The 20,212-nt window shown below is 42.6% G+C and overlaps 1 protein-coding gene across 7 annotated transcripts in view; it reads left to right on the forward strand.

The window, feature by feature from the left end:
- MYRIP (myosin VIIA and Rab interacting protein) overlaps positions 1–20,212 on the forward strand; it is a 227,163-nt gene that overhangs the window by 36,063 nt on the left and 170,888 nt on the right. The window lies entirely within an intron of this gene.

Genomic DNA, 20,212 nt, shown 5'->3' on the forward strand with positions numbered 1-20,212 from the left:
CACCTTTTATCGCTTTTCCTCCAGTCATTGTGGGAACCTTCTTTATGATCCTCTTGCCTCCACTCTCTGCCATCACTCCCCTAAATAACCTGCCAGCACCAGGGTTGAGACACGTCTCAGCTCTGATTCTGCCTTTTCCTACTGTTAAAATTGATATAGGTTGTTTTGCTTTGCCCTAGGGGATACCTCGGACTTTCCATTTCTTTGTAATATTATCTCTTTTACTAGATGGTAAGCACCCTCGTGTAATCATCTTTATTTCCACCATGTTTTTCCCCCTCCCATATTGTATATATTCAGTATGTACTTGTTAGATGGAAGACAAGAAATCTGTTAATTAAATAATTAGTTGATTTAAAAACCATGCGCCGGGTGCTGTTCTAGCTGATGGGTGTGTAACAGTGAGCAAGACAAGTCTTTGCCCCACGGAGTTTATATTCCATAGTTGGCAGACCAATGCCATCACCACCAGCCACCAGCCAGGTGTGGCTACTGAGCCCTTGTTCTGTGCTGAGTCTGACCTGAGCTGCACTGTAAGTGTAACCTACACACCAGATTTCAAAAATTTAGTACAAGAAATATAAAATAGCTCATCATAATTTTTATATTGATTACATTTTGAAGTGTCAATATTCTGAATATAGCAGGTTAAAGAAAAACATTAAAATTGTTTCCCATTTCCTTTTACTTTCTTTAGTATGGCTACTAGGAAATTAAAGGCTACTAGGAAATTACAGTTGAGACTTTTTAAATACAGGAGTGACAGGATCTGCCATCTGTTTTATAGAACCACTCAGGCTGCTCTGTGGGGAAGTAATTATAGAAAGGCAAAAGGTAGCAGAGCATCAAGTGAGGGGGCTATTTCAGGAATCCAGGTGACAGTCTTGCTGTAGGGACCTTGGAGGGCTGTGTTGAGACAGGTATCACTAGACAGAGGGAGCCTGACCCCTAAGACACTGGATGGAGGAGAGTTTCAAGGGACTTCATGTGAGAAGGAAATAAAGCTTTGTTGGCTTAAGTCACTGAGGCTTTGGGTTTACGTGTTGCAGCAACATAGCCTAGTATTACTTTGACTAACATGGTGTGTGAGAGCTAGAAGGGACCTGAGTATTCATTATGCCTCCATCCTTGGCTTTGCAGCTGAAGAAGCAGGCTCGGAGCGTGCACAGGCAGTTAGCGGTCGAGTCTGGCCTGGATCTGAGGTTGCTGTGCCAGGGCTCCTGGTCTTCTGCCACCCGGCCCCTCACGTAGTAGATGACACCTGTGGCAAGATCTCTAGACTTACACTAGAATCGTAGTTTATACCCTATGAGTTTTTATTGTCAGGCACATTTACAAAGTGGTTTCAAAAATGACTGTTAATTGCACGGTACTCTGGGGTGTCCAAATTGAATCGTGAAGACATTTATGAGAGTCACAGCCTTTAAAATTTCTCATTTAGTATGTGCTGCAAGAAGCTAGTTAGCATCTGGATAACTTCCAAAGACTTGCTGTTGTTCTAATGGACTTGGTCTGTGGGGGCGTGGGGGGTGGGAGCTGATGAAACTGTTTCCTGTAACTGTAGCTGACCATGAATTGTCAGCTTTTATTGAACTGACAGTGGGCTTAGGCCTGCCAAGGACTGCTGCCCCCCCACCCCCAGGCCAGGGCCAGGGGAGGGAAGGGAGGAAGAGGGTGGGAGGGCGAATGGCAGAGCACTTCCTGCCTGGTGTTTTCCTAAGGGGCTCACCGGCCACCTCCTAGGCTGTAGACTGTGAACTCCTCTCACTGTTAAGGAAGGGAACTAGATGTACATACTTGGAGACTTGTGTCTGTTGCCCTAATGATTTCAATTACTCACTTACTGACATGGCCTACACCTTCTTTGCCACCTTGTGGGGTGGGAGGGTCAATCTTTCATCCCCCAAGAGTCAAGTTCAAATGTTGTAAGGAAATAAATAAGACCTGCCAGGGGGTGTGGAAGAACCACTGCAAGGAAGCAGAGCCTCTCTCAAAGCTAGAAATCATTTGAATAATTTGTTTCGAGCCTATTATATGGAAACGCATTTGAGAATAAATCAATCACCATTTTTTTTAAAGTAGGAACAGCACAGTGCTTTTAATAAAATGACTTAGTGACCTTTCTGCATTCAAAATTCATTTCCTTTTAAACAAATTAAAATTGTATTACAAGAACTTAGTTTTTCAAGGAGTTTGTTTTTTAAAAAGTGAAATGCTTTTGTTCTCAGTGTTCTTTGTGTGGACAGTTACCTTGATCAAATACTCCTGGTTATATCCTTCTTGGTAGCTGGAAGGTGGATCGTCTTGTCTTGACTCAGTGGGAATAAATATGCCCTACGGTTTAAGAAGTGACTGTGTACACACAGAGTGCATCGGCCCAGCCTCTCCTCACCGGTCCCCTGTGGCTCTTGTGATGGCACACCAGCCCTGTGACGTTAACCTACTTGCCCAGTTAATGCATCTGCTGTCTCAGAGGGGAGAGGCTGCAAGGCAGGAATTCGGCCTTCTGCACTGGAAGGTCAAGTTCCTGAAACAACAGAGCCCAGAGCAGTGCCTTTGGTGGGGGAGTGGAAGGTGTGACATGGCTATTTGAGTGTCACTGTGAGAGGGGGACGGCCACGTAGGAGTCAGAACTGGGAGACATCGGGCGAGAGAGCCCAGACACTTGTGGAGGGCGGGTGTGGGGCCCTCTGAAGTGGGGAGGAGTGGAAGGTACTCAGTAGCAATCACAAAGCTAGAGGGGACCTCACAAGTTTTAAAAAAAAATCTCCTTTTTTATTTACTATTAGTATTATATATTAATAATGAAAAGGTTGAATCTATGAAATCAAAGCTGTTGGATATCGATTCCTTTGCTTTGAAATCATAGATTGAATGTTAGGAGCTTCGTGGGCGAATGGAAGGGTGGGGAGTGAAATGATAGAGGAGAGAGGGGGAGGTTCATACATTTAATAAGGACCTTAACCCTTCAGGAAGAGCCTGGAAGGTGAGCTAAGTCTGCTATGAATGATTAGGATGCAATAGAGAGTGAGAAATAAAAACAGTAAGGCAGACCCGTGGGAATACTTCGTCCGGAGGTGGGAGGGAGGAAAAGGCAAAGATTTCCTGAAGGTGAAGGAAGTGCATGTGATCTGATCCTTGGAGACAGACGGGATTGTCTGAAGTGGACTGATACAGAGTTCTGGGCAGCAGGGAGTGTCCTGGGCACAGGAATAGGGATGGAAGACAGGACCTGTTTCCTCAGCCCCAGAGCAGGACCGGCAGTTGGGCAGGGGAGGGAGAGACTGCTTTGCCGCAAGTTCCTGCTTCCATCTTGCTACTCGTGTGGAATAGTGTGGTGTTCCAGGAATATTACCTCCTCACATTCCCAGCAACTCTGGGAAAACACTGTGTTTTTTTTTATTTTTATTTTTTTTTTAGTTTCAGGTGTACAAGACAAGGTAATACTTAGACGCCCACCATCTACATCCCTCACACTGTGAACCCCCCTCCCCCCACCCACCATTCCTCCAACCTCACACCCAGCCATCACATCACACACATAAAATTATAGTTGGCATTCATTAATGTTTAGCCTCTGGTGCACAACGCCACGATCAGGCATCCACACCATCCCTGAGGTGGTCTCCCAAATAGGACGCATGCCCATCGGATACCCAACAAAACCCCTACAACATTATTGAATAAGTTCCCCAGATTAATTTCCAGAAAACCCTGAGGCCATCTTGCGGCCACCAGCCGCCTCCCAATCCCTTCACCTTTCCCCTTATCCCCAACCCCCCCCCTCCCCCGCCCATCTAACAACTCTCGGTTTTTTCTTTGTGTCCTCAAAAACTGTCTCGGATTAGTTCATTCACCTATTCTTTTCTTTAGATTCCGCATATAAGTGAGATCATATGGTACTTGTCTTTCTCTTTCTGACTTATTTCACTTAACATAATGTTCTCTAGATCCATCCATGTTGCTGCAAATGATAAGATTTCTTTCTTCTTTATGGCTGCGTAATACTCCATTGTATAAATGTACCACAGCTTCTTAATCCAGTCATCTACCGATGGGCATTTCGGGAAAACACTGTTCTTATCTGTTTCCAAAATGGGGAAACTAAGGCTCTCAAAAGATGGTAATAACTTGCGCTGGCTGCACGTAGTGAGAGGTATATTTAAACCCAGGCTGTGTCACCCCATAGCTGGAGCCAGTTACCAGGACAGCACGCTGACCCTGCTACTGAAAATGGGGCAACCAGGTGCTATGTAACAGTGGGTGAAATGAGGGCCATTCTGGAAAATCGGGTACCTGCATCTGCTGAAACTTGGGGTATGTGCAGGGGTGGGGAAGTAGCAGGGCTTACATCAGGATGTGGGGAGGGGTGGGTTGGGACATGACGGTTGTCATTTGCCACATGTGTCCCTGCGCATTTCAGACATGGCTTGTCCACACTGAGATGTAGTCTCAGTGTAAATACACTCTGGATTTCAAAGCTCTGGTGTGAAAAAGAATGGACAATATCTTATGAATAATTTTTATGTTGGAAACACATTGAAATGAATCTAAGATTACATTTAAATAAAATGAATAATATTAATTTTACCTATTTCTTTCTTTTCAAAAATGTGACGACTAGAAAACTTGATATGTATGTATGGCTCATACTATATTTTTAATGGACAGCACTGTTTTGGAATACGAGAGTAAGCACATTCGAGTTAGTAGGGCCAAAAAGTAAGCTTTCTTCTTCATAGTCCTTTTCTGTGTGAGGTTTTTAGTTATATGAAGGATCCAGCTAAAGTCTTCACTTCCTAATCGCATATTGGCTATTGCTATTAAATATTGTCATCTCGTCATGTGACGGGTCTCAGAATAATGCCCTGATATTGGCTTTCACATACAGTTTAAAAGGAAAGCACACAGCATTTGTGTCTACGCACCAGGGAGAATTTGTGCATCGCAGGGCAGACTCAACCCTTTGATGTTTCTTTGAAGTTAATGGTTGATCCAGTTAATGGTTGTCATGGCCTTTGAAATAGTACGTGACTTTAGAATGACTCATATTCATCATTTGTGTGATATCTCTGTCCCCATAAAATTGGAAGCCATCACATATTCTCCTGTGGGGGTCTGCTTTATGAATGGCCAACAGAGTTTGATGTGCAGATGTACTTATGATATAAAGAGGGGCCCACACAAATGCTCTCCTTCACTTTTAAATTGGTAGCTTTTTAAAGATGCATAGTTACTAATTTGCAGATTCTGAGTTCTGGATACATTTTCCTTATAATTCCATCTTCTTCAATACCAATTTTCTACTAGGTTACTTTCGTGGTTCTTTGTTCCTGATTTTATTTACTTTTCCATTGCAAATGTCAGAGGTTCAATTCTGCTGGGCTCTGATAAAGCTTTTGTGGCACTAATTCTTGGCCTGACCTTCGTTTCTCCGACCTCTGGCTTCAGAAAGCATTTATTTCTTTGGCATGAAGTGTGCACAGAACTCAGAACTTGAAAGGAAATAAAGAGGCAAGTTTCTCCAGCCATTGTAAGGGCAGCTTTCTTCAACCACAATAATTCAGGCATGTCCACAATCATTTAGCCGGAAGTGACCTGAAACACAGAGTGGTGAGCTCAGATGGACAGCGTGGCAATCAGAGTTCCACCGTCTTCCTGGCCCTGTGTTGTGTGTGGGCGTGACGCCTTCCTTGTTCCCATGACCTTACTCAGTTTCTGGAAACAGGCTCCTGCCTCAGTAGCCAGAAGCCAACAGGCTCCTCTCCTGGTCCCGTCTCTAAGCTGATACCTTTGTATGGAAATTCATTAACAGCCTCTTTGATTCTTGGGATGAGTCACAATGATCTTCTCCCTAATGGGAGAGTCTTGCTCCAGCTGGGCCCCCGATGGCCCTGAGTCCCAGCCCTCTGCAGTTCACCTGCCCCCTGCTGGCCTGACTCTCCCATTCTGTACCAGCTGTTAACCTGCATGAGCCCAGAACTCAAGCCCCCTTCCCTGGCCGATTCTGATCCCCATGCCTCAGACCAGAACCAGTGTGCCTAGTTCCTGCATGTCTAGCTGGATTTGGGGTTTCTGCATGTGGTGACCCGCCTAGTAGGTTGGCAGGGTCTTTGGTACCTACCACCTCTAGAATTAGCACTGGAATGGCGTCTCTGCTTGTCCTCTGCCCGAGTCCTCCAAGTAGGGTTGTGTGTGGTCAGTTCCTGGAGCTGTGCCAGTTATCCCTAGTCACCCCCCACCTTATAATGCTTAGCTTACCTTTTCCGTCTTCCAGGCTGAACAGCTCACAGCAGGCCACCAGGGCCTGTTACCCGTCTGGGGCAAGATGTCTCGCTATGCCTTTGTCTCATTCTGTGCCAGGAATGTGCCTGGAGCCTGGGCTTCCTCACTTCCTCAGGCTGCTCCTGGCTTCTGGATGAACGGACATGGTTTTGTGTTGCTGTCCAAATCCTATCTACAGGACCCCTACCCCACGGCCCTCCTTGCCATTGCTGAAGCCTACCTGAGTGCTTGTGCCAGATCCCCACCCTGCCCTGAACCAAGGCACAGGCCAGGGCCCAGGTCAGACCACCCGATGGCTGTGGCTTGTCTCCCTCCCTGTGCTGCATCTCTGAGCCCCGAGAGGAGGTGGCAGGTGCCAGGGTCCTGCGTTTTCCTCGGCCCTGGACTTCCTTCTGCCACTCCTCTTCCCTTCCTGCCTTCTGCTTCTTCCCCTCCTGCGTTGGCTCCTCTAGCACAAGGGGAGTCAGTTCAGACCCAGATCCTAGAAGCTTCTATGGCTGTGGGAGTATAAACAGCTTTGTGTGGTCCTGAAGTCTGTGCCCAGCAGCCTACACTGTCTGTAGTGCTTAGAGGTGTGTAGGGGGCGGGGGGAGGGAGGGAGAGAGGGAAAGAGAGAGAGGAAAATTCATTGTTGACTGTGGTTTTGATCCTCCTTCCTTCTTGCATTTTTTACTTTTACATGAACCCCAGAGCAAAGGCGTGGGTGTGGTATTTAAAGCCAGACACTCAGTTGCACTGTTTGTCTTGCTGAGAACATCAGAACTAAGAAGTTTGTTGATGCTGGTTTGTAGCCAGAGAATCCTCACCTGATGTGTGACCTTGGGCATGTTCCTTCCTCCTTCTGTGCCCCTGCTTTCCCCACTGTACACGGACAGTGAAGCTGACGGGGTAGCTGACTGGCGTGTCATGAGGGTGAAACAAGTGAAGACTTAGCAAGCTCTGTGGGCAGCCCCTGGGACGTAGTCAGGACCCATAGGAACTCAGGGCGAGAGCTGTTAGTGTATGGGACTCGCGACTTAAATAATGAGAGTTACCTTTACACGTGCATATCTGTTCTGTCAACTCAAATAGCTCTATGGATTGGCTTTTCCTACAGCAAGCTACTGTCCCTGTCTTTATTATTAGACGATTCTCTACAGGCAGGAAGAGATGCTAGTGTTTGTTTTGCAGCTGATGCATAATTATTTAGACCTTCGATGTCTTTCTTCATTTCCTATGTCCCTGTGTGCTGACCTGTTGTGCAGCTGCCAGCATGGCTTTTTCTCTTGGAGGAGGAGACTAGGGTGCCTTTTATTTACAGAGATGGTTCTGTGTATTTTCCTCTTCCCCTGCATGCCTTCTATAGGGACTGTTCAGGGGCTTTTCTTTCTGATTGTAGAAACAAAGTATTTCTATAGGAAGTGGAGAATGGGTCAGTGGGCAGATGAAGAGTGAATTTCTGAGAAAAATCACACTTTCTGCTTTTGACAGCTTAACTGTGACAGGGAAGTGTTAAAATATGAAGTGGAAGCTCTGAACACACTTGGGCACCCCGGCAGGATGAACTGGCCTAAGATGCAGCCACTGAGAGTGGTTTCTCCTGGAGAAACTCTGCCTTGAAGGTGGGTCCACCTTCATATCAAGTTTTGCATATCGCAGACCCATAGTTAGGCAGAGCCTCCCGCCTGGACTGTTTCTTCATGAATCCCATGGGCCGTCGCTGTCAACTAGACCCTTCTCTCTGAAGGCACTCTGCTCTAGCATGCCACTGAAGGCCGCAGTTCCGCTGATGAGCATCAAAAATCTCCGATGCAGAGGTGATTCTGGTCAACTGTTGCCATTGTTGAGAATGGCGAAGGATGCCTCTGGCTGGAAAAGCTTTACTCGACCTTCATGCCTCCCCTTTAACCTTGGGAAGGATGTCCCTAGAGCTAGCATTATCAAACCTTAGTTTCCCCTCTGAGGTAGAGAGAGAATATTCCGGAATAAATGATGGAAGTTTAGAGCTACAGTGGAACTGGAAAATCAGTCCGGAATCTAAGTATAACCTGCTCATTTTATAAACACAGAATCTAAGCCCTCAGGAGTTAAACATGGTACATGAAGCAACACAGCTGGTGAGCACTGGGGGTCTCGCCCTGTCTCCTCCATCATGACAGCACGTCTCTTGTGTAGTTTTTGTTTTCCGGTGCAGTTAGTATTCAGTTAAATATCAGGAGATGTACAGTCCTTAACCCCACCTACTTTCAAGGGAATGTTTAAACTCAACTGTATTGCTTACTTGCAAATAATCATTATTTAAAATAAATTTGTTTTGGGGGGGTTGAATTTTGAAAATTGAGAAATAAAATTTGCATCCTTTGTTATAAAATTGATACATATTCATGTGGGATATTACAGCCCAACTCCAGGTATGTTGTAAAAATGCCAACAGTTGGCTCACCTCTGGAACAGAGGGACTTCGCCCTGTTCCTTCCACTGAGTACAACTGAAAACCCCAGACGCTGTATCTCAGACAAATGTAAAAAGACTATGAAAGTCACCCAGCTCCACAGTGGCTCAGCTGAGGTTCAAGCTCAGATCCGCCTGCCCCGGCAACCCTATACACTTGACCACCATTGTCCAATGCAGGTGAATCATTTAGTGCTTCCAGCCATTGAGCCTTATATTGTAGAGCTGGAAGGGCTTTCAAGAGATCATGGGTGGTCTGCCGCTTACCTTCCCACAGGCAGGATGTTTTTATCCCCATATTAGGAATGAGCTGTCTGCGGTGGCGGCGGTAGCATTTTGCGTGTGCCTGGCGGCGGTAGCATTTTGCGTGTGCCTTGCACAGGGCCAAAGAGTAAACAGTAAAAGAGAATCGAGAGTCTTGCAGTTCCTTCTGTCAAACCGTGCTGCTCCTTTCTTGGCCTTCACCATTAAGCATGGACAGTGTAGCTGGAGGCATCAACAGATAGTTTGGAAAGGTCATTGCACAGCAGACCTGTCCTTGTTCCTGCCCTTTATCTATCAGATCTCTGCTTGGCGTGATTGCCCATGGGTGCGTTCTGCACCCATGCTGAGGAGTCCTCTTTCAACCCTGGTATTTAAAATTAGGTGCACGAACCTGGCTGCTTCCCTAGGAGTAACAGGCTGACTCGGGTGTTGTTCATCTTCCAAAGACAGACAGAACAGCCTTCAGCATCCTTGGGGCCAGATGTTTGCTTGACAGGATGACAGCAAGGGTATTCCTTAGGACGGTATGTGATTCTTATGGAAAAATTATCTCCTTTTCTTAGAAGTCAGGGTCTTTGACATTTTATCTTCACTGAGGTGTCTGGCGCAGAGATCTGGTACATTTTGCTCATGCCCTCTGTCTCCCCATTTTTAAGAAGGAAAAAGGCATTCCTAGAGTGTTTTCTCTGTGCCAGGGATCCCTGGGCAGCATTTCAGGCTGGGGTGAAGGCTCTGGATTGGGGCTCAGACACAGTTCTGCTCTTTATCTTCAAGTCGAACCAGCCTCTGTGATGTGGGCCACCTGGTGCTTGTATTCCAGGCCTGTCACCAGTCAGAGGAGTTGGAGTTTGTCCAACAGCATCAGTGTGGCCTTTTTGGGTCTGGCCTTCATGCATGAACCTAAATTAAAAGGAAGCCAATGAAAGGGAGTCAGGTAAGAGCTACAAAATGACGGGAGGTCTGCAAGATACAATTTAAGAAGAAAAATGAAAACAACTTATGATAGGTTAACTGCTAAATGATGGTGACTGCTGACTTGAAGTTTCGTAACAACAGCGTGTTTTGGTCGGTGGTTCTAAGAGAGCTTTTCGTTTCCCTGAATTATAACCAGGGGGAGAATTAATCTCATTCTATATATATGATAGATATGAGCTTTGGGGGAGGGAGAGGGATAATTTATGACTGTAGTGAATCAAATCACAGGTAGAATTGTAAAGGGGGAGAGTAGGATTCAAATGAGAAGGAGAGAGAATTAAGGATGAGGGTCTGGAGAAGCAATTGCCCACTGGCTGTAGCTCCACTGTGGTCTCCATGCCCAGGAGAAACAGGGAAGCTTGGCACCAGCCTTGAAACTGAACACACCTGTGTAACCAGCATCCGGATGAAGAAGCAGGACATGACCAGCTTCCAGAAGCCACTCTGTGCCCACTTCTTGTCACTACCCCTCAAGGACAAGGCCAACCAGGGCTTCTAGTGGCGTGATCGATTTTGCCTATTTTTGAACAATTAGAATGATACAGTGTATTCGTGTTTCTGCTGCCTATATTTGGGAAAAATAATTTAGAATTGTAATCATTGTGAAAGTGTGGGATTTATTATATTTAAAAGTCACAGAACCATAATGTAATGACTGATGGCAGGATAATACGATGAAATGAACAACGGTTCACAGCCCATGTACCAGTGAGGGGATATGTCTACGTTAATGTGGAAGTAGAATGAAGGAGACTATAATTTCTGTGCATATAATATATATTTATTAATGGGTATGTATATGTGTACACACAGACACACACACACACACACACTGTGCACACATATATATGTAGATGTTACGTATCAGTCTATTTTTCCTAATTCTTATTAGTGCCCCTCTTTGTAAGACAGGTAGGAGTGCTAAAAAACTGGGAAGTAAAATGAGTATAGTAATAGGTATTAAATAGCCAATAAATAAATATGTTTAAGTACATATTTTATATGCATGTATGTTTTAGCTCAGTTGAATCATATGTACATAAATCTTCATGCTTATACACAGGATAATGTCATTGGTTATTCTTTGGTAATGGTATTATGGAGTATAAAGCATAAAGTATACTTTATTGTATTTGCAGAATTTTTTATGATGAACATATGCTAGTGTTAAAAAAAAGTCTCAAGGTCTTAGGTAACATTTGAAATTTGCAAGTCCCCTTTGTCAGGTGGGTAAGGATACTGAGAAGGAAAAGGCAGTGAGTGTTGTAGAAACATACTGCTGTCCTCTGTTTTCTAAAGGGTTATTGAATTATATTGTTCAAACCACAACTCTTTTCGTTTTTTAAGTAGATAAGATAGTAAAGAGTTTTGAGTGTTGTAGTAGTAGACCTTTTGCTAACAATGAGAACATGCTTTTGGCTTTGTTTTCTTTTCAGGGTTGTGTTTTATTTTCTATCAGATTTATGGATTATTAGCCCCCACGTCTTTACTTGTCTTGACAGATAGAACATTAATCATTTTTTTTTAATGGCACATGATTTCCTCTGTGCTCAAATGTCCCACTCTACTTGGATGGATGGTGAGACATGATTCACCGTGTACACTTACATGCTTATGAAACCGAACAATGGAATAAAAATGCAAACTGGTATTATTTCATTTCTTTAAAAAATTCTTTCTGGTTATAAACATGTGGCAATATAGAAAACTATGAAAAGGCCATAGAAGTTTAAAGAGAATAAAAATTATACGTAATTACACACTTTAGAAATAAGCACTGTAAAAACAGAGGTAAGTTGCCTTCTAGATATTCAGCCTTTATTACCAGTTACGACCATTAACGGTATTTATTGAGCTGCGTGGTATGTATTGCTGTACTCTGGGGAAAAGTTTGTGAGAAGGACAGACAAAACCCTGCCCCCACATAACTTATTATCTGGGCAGGAGTCACTGTGAGTCACTGTGTGTGTGTGTGTGCATGTGCATGTGTGCGTGCGTGTATGTGTGTGTGTAGAGAAATAAATACAAGAGGCAGCGGAGGGAGTGGAAAGCAAAACAAGTAAGTACTTTGGCAGTTTAGTGTGAGAAGTGCCATTATGGGAGAAACGCAGTCTCTTTCAAAAGTGTGTGCATGTGTGTATATACAGTAGACAGATTTTTGAAAAGCAAATTGTCATTCTACATAGTTTAATATTATTTTAAGCAGAGTCCTATGTCATTAAATATGGCTATATTATGTTGTATTATAATATCTTGTCATATCATAAATCATATCCCATTGCATCATATGATGTCATGTGAATGTATCCTAATCTATTGAACCATTTCTTGATTATTGGACATTCGGGTTGCTTATGAGGTTTATAATATAAAGAATGCTGCAATGAACATCTTTGTATATCATGAAATTTTGTAATCTTCGCCAGTCTTTTATCCTTAAAATTCATTCTGAAAAAATAGAATGACTGGCTTAAATGTGTGGAATAAAACTTTTCCAGGCTACAGAGACATACCACTGAGTTGGTTTCCAGAGGGTCATGCCAGTGACCCACTCAGTGTTTTCTCGCTGGTGGAATATTGGATGTTTGCTCCTTCTGAAACTTGTGGACAGCATGTAGGTGAACACGCCCTGTGTGGAGTTCTGTGTGGCAAGTGCCATTTGGCAAGGGCTCTGTTTATCATCAATTAAGCAAATAGAGTTGAATTCCACGTAAAACGTAAGGATGTGAGCAGCCCTGTGGGCTTTAGTACGCCCGCCGTGCATTCAGAACCGGAAATGTGTGGTAAGCGCAGGTCAGAGTCACACAGGAGAGCCCTGCCACTGGAGTTGTTTCTGATCTCATTGTGTGTCAGGCACGGAAGGCAGAAAGTACCACCAGGAACCAGAAACAGTAAGCTCTTGAGAGTTTGTGCCAGAATAAAAATTTTGTTACATGTATCTTGCTGAAACCCTTGTGTTTTACCTGTCTCCTAGGAATTAGAAGTAACCATTTAGGCCTGGCTTTTCAGATTTGGGGATTTCATAGAAATAGGAATTAGCCAGTTTCCCTTGTATTGTAGACATATTAATTTAATCGGCAACAATAAATGTTTTTTTTTTAATTAAATGAGATACTTGTTTGCTCTGGAACAGCTTTCCAGCTGTGAACATGCAGATGAAATGCTCAGATGAGCACACTTTTAGTTCTGATAACCTTGAGTCTTGTGTTCTGTAGACTCATCTAGGGCACCAACGACTGAGACCATGTTTAGGGATATGAAATGATCTTCATCTCTAGAAATGTTCTCTTTTTGATTTGGACGAGCGATCACTCATTCAACTTCGGGGCATAATTGCTTTGATGGCTGACCATAATTTATGACAACATTCTCGTTTGTTCTACATTTTTGTAAACCCTACCCTTCAGTGTAATATTATGAAAATTTTATGGCGGCCCCATCCATTGAGGAAACATAAATGGCAAATACCTCACCATTGTTTCGTGTCCTTCTTTTTGCCAGGCAGAGTTCCTGTTTTTAGAGCTGGTCCTTAGGTTTGAAGTAGAACTGAGGGTCCGTTCTGCATTGGGAGAAAGTTCTCAGTTAGTGAGAACCAACCCAAGGCGGGCTTGGGGCAGCATAACTCTGCATGCTGTGGGGCCTCTGCCTAGTGCTTGGAGTTTGATAACTGCTCTGCTTTCGTGAAGTTATCCGGTAGAAGACCACTGCTCTATGAGATCAGCATATTCCCCTGGAATTACCTCTTAATTAACTTTTCTGGTATTTAATCATCACAAGGCTTGTTTAATATCTAGCAGTGTAAGAAAGTGCCGGATGGGATTTCTTTTATTAGCAATAAGATAAGGCCCCTTGGAGCCTGTTTAATCAATTCTCGTTAGACATTGATTCAGAGGACCAAGAGTTGAGCAGCTGTCTGCTGCTGTTATGTTGCAGTTTAGCATTTAGATGTGCTTTGTAGAGACACTCAAATATGATGGACTCTAGACCCTGATCGTTGCAGTATGTTCTAAATTTGTGAAGCTTTATAGCAATAGTGGGTGTTTTGTGATATTCATGAGTTTTAGGGAAAAGAGAGAGGAACCAGGATTAGTTAGGTCATAAAGCAGGGCCCACCTAACTATTCACATTTCTATGTCAAACAACCCCCACAAAACCAAGCAGTAAAGAAATTGGGGAAAGGTATTTGCAAGTACCTTGTAGTGTGCTTTGGGATTATTAAAAATGCTACAGTAGGTTCATACATTTCTGGGTGGGAGTATAAATTATTTCCATTATGGAGAGCAATGTGGTTACCACTATCAAAATTACGAATGTGTGTAGCCTATACCCTAGTGATTTTATCATGTGGACCCTGATAAACAAGATACCCACAAAGAAGGCCTCCTGGTAACTAAATAGACTGAAATTTAAAAGTAGAGCCTAGCGGGCACTTCTAAACAGGGGCCTCTCACGCAAAGCACACTTCAGGGAGAAGCCTGCACTAAGCTGCCTGCCTCCTGCTCTGAACTGTCTGCACTATGTTTCTGACATCTGAGCCAGCCTTTATAAAGGAGTTCATGGAATAGTATTTCAACCAATGGGACTGAGGCTTTCCCTGTCCAGTCAGAACTGGGCCGCTATAGTCCCATCGGCATCTTCATCAACCAATCAGAGCAGCTCTATTCTGGCCAATCAGGACAGTGCTTTTTGGGCCAATCAAACTGTGAGGATTTGGAGTCCTCATTTGCATGAGGACAGATCAGTCAAGGACCAGGGGCGAGGACTTTTCTCTATATAAGTCAGCCCCCCTCTGGCTCAGGGAGTGCACATTCTCTTTCCACCCCAAACTGAAGATTGCATTTCCTTGGCCGGAGCTGAAACACTGAAAATGAAACACCAAAGGCATCTTGCCAGATCAGAGTGGAGACGAGCCAGCAGAGCAGGGCAGGGCAGAGCAGACTGATGCAGAGCAGAACAGAGAGCTGTCTAGCGGAGCGGTGCCTGGCCCCAGGGCCGCCTTGCAGCCATGCTGCTTCATAATTGAGTTGTAACACTGTTGAGGTGTTAATAGTCATGTTGATCTCACAGCCATGCTGTATCATAATTGAGCTGTTTGCACTGAGTCAAGTTTCCTTCTTCACCACACCCCAAACTGAGGATTCCTCTTGGTGTTGAATTGATGCCAACAACCATAAGTTGACAGTCATCTCTAAGAATTATCCTACAGATATACTTCACTCATTTGAAATGACATATGGTTCAGGTTATAACTGTAACATTGTTTAAAATATACACTAATAGGTTATTGGGAAAATACTACGATGATCTATCTGGACCTTGGAATGCTATGTTGTTTTGAAAAAGAAAGAGGAGGCACTCTCTACTGATACACAAGGATCTCCAAGCGACATTACATAAAAAAATAAGGTGCAGGACAATGGAATGATACAATTTTATAAAGAGGGGACAAAAAAATTAAAACTACAAAGCGATACAGAGACAGACAGAGAAAGGGAAGAGGAATATATGTGTGAAATATCTCTGGAAGGGAACATGAAACTTTGTATGACAATGGAGAGAATTGAGTAGCTAAAGGATAGAATTAAGGAGGAAACCTTTACTGTAAACCTTTCTATGCTTTCTAAATCTTGAACTATGTCACTATAAAACCCAGTTGGAATATCTGTTAATGGAACCTAAAAAATATTCATAAGTGTCTCAATTGTTTGTGATATTGTTGGCTAAACACTAAGGGTCCATCAAAAGTTTATTTCTTTTTTCCCAAGACTTTAAAATAATGTGATTATACATGCACTTGGAAGAAGTATTATTTGTGAGTGTCTACTTTTCCTTTTAAGGAGGAAGAAGTATTCATTTGTATATTTATTCTCTATCACTGTGACCCTGAATCTTTAAACACATATTAGTAGACTTTACTGATATTTTGCTGGAACTTAATTCTTTTGCTTTTATGGGTTAATGTGTTGATAAAATATTAATATTTTTCTTAGTTTTATAAAATCTTGACTCATACATCTGGAAGAGTCTCCAAGGTAGTTTGGTTGAGTCCCGTTTTACCCACGAGGGAGGACAGCTCAAAGAAATGAAAGGATGCTCGTGAGGTCCACAGCTTGTCGGGGATGTCTTGTGCTTTTCATGTTTTATTTGATTAGGAATATAGTTTTGAAAAAAGAATATATTTTTGGCCCAAGAAATCACACTTATGCCCATGCACTTAGTCTCGTTCCAAAGGCATGTCAATATAATAGGAGATTCATCAACAATCCACAAAAAAGGAGTGCCTCCTAGTCCTCAATACAAAGGACTTCTCAGGCATTCAAGAACTCAGAATTTCCAAAATTTTTCAGTCAATTAAAAAGTTAATCAAAAGAGAATAAGAAAAGATGAAATACTGCCATTTGTGACAACATGGATGGCGCTTGAGATTATCATGCTAAGTGAAATAAGTAAGAAAAAGTCGAGAATCATATGACTTCACTCATATGTGGCATATAAAACTGAAAGCAACAAAGGAACAAGACAAACAAACAAAAAATCATAGACAGAAAATAGTTTAGTGGTTACTAGAAGGTTGGGGGTGGGTAGAAGAGGTTAAAGAGGGTCAAATATGTGGTGATGGAAGGAGAACGCTGGGTGGTGAACACACAATGCAATATATAGATAACGTATTATAGAAATGCACATTTGAAACCTATATAATTTTACTAACCAATAAATTTAATAAAGATAAAAAAGAGATCCCTCAGATTAAGGGAAAATGAAATATAAAATAAATGGTGAGTGATTAAATCTTTAAAATTTGCATTAGTGTTAAATAATTGTTCTTATGATCATACAACTTAGTATGACATCAAAATAATTCTTAAGAGAGAAGAAACTATAAAAAGCATTAATAATTTGAACAGAAAGGCTACCGTCCTTTTACTTGATGGGGAATAAGAAGAAGAGGGATAATTACAAAGGCATAATTTTAGATGCTGTTTTATTCTTTATGATGACAGAGAAAATAGGATTAAACGGTTTAAAAATATGCAGGTAATTGCGTAAAACATTAAAGAGACTACATATTACTTATGGATGACCAGAGAAAGAGAAAAAGGATCAAGGGAAACTTTGATCCCTAAAGAAAAAGATATTGGGGATCGTCTGAGGGGCAAGGGAGCAACAAGATAAAATGACACAAGATCAGATTTATTATCCCAGTCAAGTTAAATTTGTTCAATTCAGTAATTAAAACATAAAGACCCTCAAATTTAATAAAGCAAAGAGACCCACCTAAACAAAGTAACATGGGAAAAATAAAAACAAAGACCTGAACATTTTGGTAGGCACAATTTTTATATCCCCCAAGGTTCCATTTGATCTGACCCCCCACCCTGTAGTTCAGACCCTGGAGAATTCTCCCATGATTATGTTGTGTGATATGGTACAGACTGTAAGAAAAGGAATTTATCTATGTGGGCTGGACCTAATCCCATGAGCCCTTTAAAAGCAGAGTTTTCTCTGGCTGATAGCAGAAGGGAATTACAGAGATATTAGAAGTGCAAGAGGGATTTGACATGAGGGGCTTCCCCTTGCTAAGATGGGGCCACATGGGAAGGACCTCAGAGAGGCCTCTAGGAGAGAAGTCCCTTGCTGGGAGCTAGAAGATAACAAGGATCTTAGCCTTGCAACTATAAGGAAATGAATTCTGCCAACAACTTGTGGGAGTTCGAAAGAGGATTTTTTCCTAGTCATTCGAGTCCCCCAGATGAAGGGACAGCTGACCAGCATCTTGATTTTAGCCTTAGGAGACCCTGAGCAGAGGCCCCAGCTAAAACACCCCAATTCCTGACCCAGGGAAACTGTGACATAATAAATTTATCAGCAAAGTAGTAAAGTAGTGTTGCCAATGAGTTTGTGGTCATTTGTGATACAGCAGTATAAAACTAATACACATACACACACATACGTACATTCTAAACAAGAAGAAGGTTGGGGTATTACTATTAATGCCAGAGAAGTTAGAATTCAAGAAAGGAAGCATTAAGTGGGACAAAGTAACCTACCAATATATAAAAATAAAAACATCCCATGGTTAATATAGCCTCAGATTCTACTTTTAATAAGACAGTTTAAATACTCAGAGGAATAGACAGACACTCAGCAGGAGATGTTAACACACTTGCAACTGTCTAACAGGTCAGGCAGACATAGAGTAAGGGGGGCTGTTGTGGTGGTTTAAGAAGCACAGGGTCAATAAATCTTGTTTGAATCAAGTTCATTGCTCTCAGATGAGGCAACTGATCCTCTAGATGTGCCTTGGTGGTCAGACCTGAAGACCTAAAGCCCGCGCAGCACAAGAAAAAAATCTTTTCAGCTTCTGAATTCCCAGGAAAGGGCAACCGTCTCTGGACAGGGGATGATTCCCGGCCTTGCCTCCTCCCTTGGCTGGACTGACCATTCCTGTGGGAACAACAGATGGTTCCGAGACTGAGGCTCTCAATCCCCATGGACCATCCTGCTCAAGTCCACCTCTGTGTGAGCCCAGAAACCAAGACTGCTGCCTTCAGGAGAGACAGTGGCCTGCACACGAGGGGCTGTCTTGAAACCCACGTTTTACCCCTTCTTCTCCCAGTCCAAGGGCACCTGGAAGGGTCACCACTGCAGCTTATTCTGCCCTCCCCCAGCTCCTCATAGGAGAATGTTGGAACTGCAAGGGCAGGGCCAGAAAGGCCCACAAGCACATACTCAGGCTTAACTGAAAATTTGGACGTCTTATGTCTCCGGCCCTACCAATAAGACAATGGAAATAAATGGCATTGCATAAACTGCAGAAGATATACAGACATTTTCCTCCCAATTCTCATGAAACACTTAAGAACTTAGTCATATTAGGCCAAAAAACCAAAAAACAAACAAACAAAAAACAACGAAAAACTCATTCATTTATGTAAAGGAAAAATTGTACAGTCTATTTTCTTGGATCACAGAGTAACAGAACTAAAACCTAATTGCTAAAGTATAAACAAAAGAAGTTCTCCCTTGAATACCTCTGGAGTTACACTCTCACTGTTTGGAAAATGTTAGTGGCTGTGCTGGGTGGTGTGCAACCAGGCCTGTGGAAGGAGAGCCTTTCATTGCAATGTTTTCATCATTACACAGCACAGAAATAATTAAACTAGGCATTCAACCACTAGGAACAGAAAAGTGTAACAAAAATAAACTCAGGGTAATAAGACAAAGGGATGAATACCAATCAAAGTAGGAATTAATGATTCGTAAGACAGGAAGGAAATGAAAATAAAACCCAGCTAGCCTGTTTCCTGAAATTAAAAAAAAAAAAAAAAACAAAAAAAAAAAACAAGAATAAAATGCCAAAAAAAATACTACTGACGAGACTATTCAAATAAAGACGGAGAAAAGAACAATTATAGACCATCAAGAAGGAGAAAGGGAATGTAATCGCAGGTGCAAAGGAGACAACATTTACAATAGAAAACTCTAAATCCTTCGAATTCAAAGTGTGGTCCACAGACCAGCAGCAGCAGCCGTTTCAGTCTGGGAGGTTATTAGAAATGGAGACTCTCAGGTCCCACCCCAGACCTACTGAGTCAGAATCTGTGTTTCAGCAGGATCCCCAGGTCATGCACGTGTACATTCAAGTTTGCATGACATTGCTCTAAATCAGTGATTTTCAACCTTGGCTACACATACAATAATCACTTTCAGAGCAAACGACAACAAAAACAATGAAAAACAAAAATACAAAACCAAAAAAAAACCCACAAAAACAAAACTCCCAGGGATTCTGATGTCACTGGCCTGAGCATCATCAGGAGTTTTGAGAATTACTCTGTGAAACTAGAGTTGGGAATCCCTGCTCTAAATTTTTCTATGCAAATAAATGTTAAAATCTTGATGTAATGGGTTACTTTCCAGAAAAATTAAAATTTCGGGGGGGGGGGATAAAATTAAGTAAAAATGTGATACATTATCTAAGTAGGTCACCAAGCTTGAAATAACCTACAAACATATCAAATGACAACCTCCCCAAAGCCCAGCAATTCCTATGGCCCAGAGCACAAAAGACAAAGCCAGGGGTGCTTTCAGTGTAGGGCATCTAATAAAGCTTAGACCCAAAGCTTAGACCCCCTGGGTAACGACATACATGAACCCCCTAGCCCCCACCATACATGGAATTGCAAAGAAAATCATTTGTCAGCAATCTTGGAACTCAGGGGAAAGTGAAAAAATATTCTTCCCCGATCTCCCCTAA

Source organism: Rhinolophus hipposideros (genome assembly GCF_964194185.1).
Source record: "Rhinolophus hipposideros genome assembly, chromosome: 14".
Classification (NCBI taxonomy): domain Eukaryota; kingdom Metazoa; phylum Chordata; class Mammalia; order Chiroptera; family Rhinolophidae; genus Rhinolophus; species Rhinolophus hipposideros.